General features: G+C 37.9%; 1 pseudogene across 1 annotated transcript; it reads left to right on the forward strand.

The window, feature by feature from the left end:
* The first annotated feature begins 1188 nt into the window (after positions 1 to 1188).
* On the forward strand, positions 1189 to 4647 carry LOC140688659 (small ribosomal subunit protein eS21 pseudogene; annotated as a pseudogene). The gene is made up of 2 exons (XR_012063367.1): positions 1189 to 1221; positions 4332 to 4647. The product of XR_012063367.1 is annotated as a small ribosomal subunit protein eS21 pseudogene (transcript).
* Positions 4648 to 5074: the final 427 nt, after the last annotated feature.

Below are 5074 nucleotides of genomic sequence, written 5' to 3' on the forward strand. Positions count from 1 at the left end.
GCATTTGTAAGGATGAGCGCGCCAGTCCCACATTTCTCTTCCTGAGAGTACTCCCGGTCTCCACCACCTCCCCAGCCATCAGTCTTACCTCTCCTGTGCTGCCTGGCCCCCTCTCCAACTTTTTTCTGTTTTCTCTCTGATCCGTCTTTCTCCAGCTATAAACACAGGGAGTTAGAGCAGATCTTAGTCACACATTCCTTAAAAGCGGAGTAAAACTAACTCAGATATTACCAGAAATCTTCAAAAAACTGGTTTATCCCATCCAATATGGAACATGATTATAAACTTTATTAATAGTAAGAATTAAGTAAAATTCTGCCAATTGTTCGTTTCGTGAATTGGTCTGATTCTGCAAGATCTAGGATGGAAACTTGGTAGTGGGTGGCTGAAGCTGATGGAGAAAAAGGTCACTGGAGTTCAAGGAGCTGAGGGAAGCCAGTGTTCTGTATGCACCACTCAGGAGGAGATTAAAGTTACCCAGAGCACTGAAAGGGACAGAGAAGAAGGGAGAACAGTGATCCATAGAGGGGAGGACGAGAGGGAGTGGGCACTGCCTGGGAAGGGGTGACCGGGAGTCACTTGATCACAGCAACAAGCAGAGTGGTGTCTTCACCTCAATTGCTCTGGATTTGGAAGAAGGAGGGAGGCTTGTGTGAAGCAGCATTGGAGAGGAAGGGGACTCACTTCCTGACCCCAGGGCCTGGGGTGTGACAGGAAAGAGTTCCACTTGAAAGAGCTGGGGAAGTGGTTTCCTCAGTGGCACCCACATTCCATCAAGGCAAATTGAGTGTAAAGTGGAGATGAGCTTTTTCAGAGAACCAGAGGAAAGCCTTGGTGAAGGGAAAGGGGTGGGAGGCTGTGGGAGACGAAGGGATGATCGTTTTGGGCTGAAGAACCAGAGATGACAGTGAAAGGGATTCGGTGAATGTTGGGGTGACTGGGGATGCGAGGAGCCCCCTGGTGCGGTGGCTGCCACTGCGGTTGGAGTGGTGTAGGCAATGAGCAAAGTGAAGTCCTGAGGAAGGCAATTCCTTCCTCCTCTTGCAAGCCTTTGAGTGAGCATTTCAGCTCGCAGTTTCCGTCTCTGCAACTATAAAAGGACAACCGAATGTCGGTAGCAATGTTGTTCACAACAATCAGAGTGGAAACAATCCAAATGCCCATCAACTGATGAATGGATAATTCAACATGGGGCATCCCTGCAATGACTACTATTCACCTGTAAGTAGGAATGGAGTACTGATACATGCTCCAACCTGGATGAACCCTGTACACACTAAGCCAGGTGAAAGAAGAAGGTCACAAAAGGCCACACAGACGACTGTATGATTAATTTATAGCAAATGTCTAGAAAAGGGAACTGTACAGAGAAAAAGTAGATTAGTGGTTGCCTGGGGCTTGCAGGTAGGGTTGGAGAAATGGGTAGTGACCACTGACAGGGAAGACATTTCTCTTTGGAGTGATGAAAATGTTCTGAAATAAATTGTGACAAAAAATAAAATAAAATAAATTATGGTGATGGTTACCCAATGCTGAATGTACTAAAAAATTGTCGAGTTGTACCCTTTAAATGGGTGAGTTACATGGTATGTTAATTACATCTAAATAGAAAAGGAGGGCAATAACTCCTGTTCTAATCAAACAAAATATGGATGTGAGAATTCTTTGGAGACCAAAAGGCACAATATACAATGAGATCCCTAAGGCAAGTGTGGGGACACCTTCATTAAGGGATTAAAGAAAAAGGCTAATATTTGGGGGCTGGTCATAACTGAAAAATTGAAGGTATGGTGACAGATATGGCTTCAAGAAACTTTTACAGTTGGAATTCCGTGAAAGAATAGCCACGTAAATTTATTCCACTTTTCGACAGGACTTGCCCTGCAGATTCAGTTTTATGCACAAGGGGGCGATGTCCACCAAATAACAAACGTTCATAGTTGCTAGAAATACGCAAAAATCTCAGGGAAAAAGATAAGTATCATAAAAAACAACTGAAATTTATAAGTCCCCTTAGTATATATGAATTTGATTATGAGAGGACAATATCTGGAAAGAAAATATGAAAGGGATACTTTTTGGTGTATAATATTTTATGCTTTTTGTGTTTTGAATTGTCATTGTGTTATTCAAAATAGTACAGAGAAAAAATACTTTATAAGGAAAATTATTTTATGTTCTTGTTCAGATTAAAATATTAATTTGATAAAAAGGATTTGAGGAATATATGCAAATATATAGACATTATTAAAAATATTTTTAAATGATTGTGAATTCATATTCATAGCTTTAAAAAACATATTCTAATAAACTTTCAGCATTGAGTATAATGTTAGTTGTGAGTGTGTCATAAGTGGCCTTTATTATGTTCAGGTATGTCCCCTCTATACCCACTTTGTTGAGAGTTTTTATAAATGGATGTTGAATTTTGTAAAAAGGCGTTTTCTTCATCTACTGAGATGATCATGTGATTTTTATTCTTCAATTTGTTAGTTTAGAGTTATCACATTGACTGATTTGCAGATACTGAACCATTCTTGCATCTCTGGGATAAATGACACTTGCCCATGGTATATGATCCTTTTAATGTACCATTGAATTCATTTGCTAATACTTTGTTGAGAATTTTTGGATCTATGTTCATCAGTGATATCGGCCTGTAATTTTCTTTTTTTTTTTTTGGTGTCTTTGGTTTTGGTATCAGAATGATGCTGGCCTCATGTAATATGTTCACAAGTGTTCCTTCCTCTTAAATTTTTTGGAATGTTTTGAGAAGGATAGGTATTAACGCTTCTTTAAATGTTTGGTAGAATTCACCTGTGAAGCCATCTAGTCCTGGACTTTTGTTTGTTGGAAATTTTTTTTATTACTACTGATTCAGTTTCATTACTGGTAATTAGTCTGTTCACATTTTGTATTTCTTCTGGATTTACTCTTGGGAAATTGTACATTTCTAGAAATTTATCCATTTCTTCTAGGTTGTCCATTTTATTGGCATATAATTGCTTGCAGTAATCTCTTACAAGCCTTTGTATCTCTGTCAGTTGTAACTTCTCTTCTTTCATTTCTGATTTTATTTGTGTGAGTCCAGTCTTTTTTTCTGGATGACTCTGGCTAAAGGTTTATCAATTTTGTTTATCTTTGTAAAGAAACAGCTCTTAGTTTAATTGATCTTTTCTAATTTATTTTTAGTTTCTATTTCATTTATTTCTGCTCTGATTCTTCTCGTATTCCTTTTTTTCTTATAAATTATGCTGTCATAAACACTCTTGTTTGTATATCTTGGTATACATGCATGGGTTTCAGTTGGACGTATACTCAGAAATAAAATTATTGTGCCATAGAGAATGCATATGTCCAACTTTCATAAATAATGACAGTCTTTCAGAGTTGTACCAATTTGAACTCCCACTGACACTGCATGAGAATAACACTTCCTTGTCAGCATTGGGTATTGGCAGCCCTTTTAATTTGAATCATTCTAGTGAATGTACAGTAATATGACACTGTGGTTTTAATTTGCATTTTCCCATTACAAGAAAGGTTGATTCATTTCATTTGTTTATTTGAGTCTTTTTGTATGTTTTTGTGAAAATTCTGTTCATTTCTCTTGTTTTCCCCTTCCCCTTTTTTGGATTACTTTATTTTTCTTACTGATCTGTAGGAGTACTAGTTGCATTTAGGTTATGAGTCCATTGCTGGCTATACGGGTTACAAATATATAAGCCTCCACGGATTTTGCCTTTGACTCTTACTCATGTCTATTGATGAACAGATGGTCTTAATTTTGACATAATACAATGTATCAGTCTTCTTTTTTGGTTAATCCTTTTTTTTTCTCTTTAAGAAAGTTTTTGTTTTTACTCCAAATCATGATAAAATTATCCTATATTAACTTTGTTATTGTTTTGCTGTCCACAGTTTACAGGGAATTGATACTTGTTTATATTGTGAGCTAGAGATCAATTTTCGTCTTTTATTTACATGGAAATCCAATTTGTCTAACACCATTTATTGAAGATAACATTATTTTTCCACTGCTCTGCAGAGCCGCCCTGTCATAATCAAGTATCCATATATGTGTTGTTCTGTTTCTGGGCTCTCTCTTGAGTTCCGTTGGTGTATTTTTCTTTCCTTGTGCCAAGATTACTCTGCATTAATTGCTATATTATTATAACAAACCACATCTTAGAGTACATCTTCCACATTATTTTTTTCAAGAGTGTTTTGGCTGTTCTTGGCTCTCTGAACTATAAATATTTAAGAATCACCTTCTCAGGTCGATTAAAAAAAGCCCTCTTGGGCGCTCGCGCTCATCTTGCTACCACCAGGCCGCACTCACGCAGAACGACGCCGCCGAGTTCGTGGACCTGTACGTGCCCCGGAAATGCTCCGCCAGCAATCGCATCATTGGCGCCAAGGACCAGGCGTCCAACCAGATGAACGTGGCCGAAGCTGACAAGGTGACAGGCAGGTTCAACGGTCAGTTTAAAACCTATACTATTTGCGGGGCCATTCGCAGGATGGGAGAGTCGGATGACTCCATTCTCCGAGTGGCCAGGGCCAATGGCATCGTCTCAAAGAATTTCTGAGACTGGAGAGGATCATGGATGTGGGATGTTTGTCATAAATAAACAGTGAAAACCCATCAAAAAAAAAAAAAAAAAGCCCTCTTGGAATTTTTAATGAGATTGCATCGAATTTAAAGACTAATTTTGGGAAAAACTGACATCTTTATGCCCTGAATTACCCAATCCATGCACACTGTATATCATTCCTCTTTTTATTTTGGTTTTATTTATTCTTAATGTTTTATTATTTATTTATTTATTTTCATCTTAATTTATTTATTTTGGTGGAGGGAGGTAATCGGGTTTATGTATTTATTTGTTAATGAAGGTACTGGGGATTGAACCCAGGACCTTCTGCATGCTAAGCACACACTCTACCAGTGAGCTAGTCCCACCCCCTATTCTTAATGTTTTATTGTAGAAGTTTTGCACATTCTATTTGAAATGAATTCCTATTTGATATTTTTGATACTATCATAATCTTCATCTTCTAAAAAACTCTT

This window comes from Vicugna pacos, chromosome 2, assembly GCF_048564905.1.
Source record: "Vicugna pacos chromosome 2, VicPac4, whole genome shotgun sequence".
Taxonomy (NCBI): Eukaryota; Metazoa; Chordata; class Mammalia; order Artiodactyla; family Camelidae; genus Vicugna; species Vicugna pacos.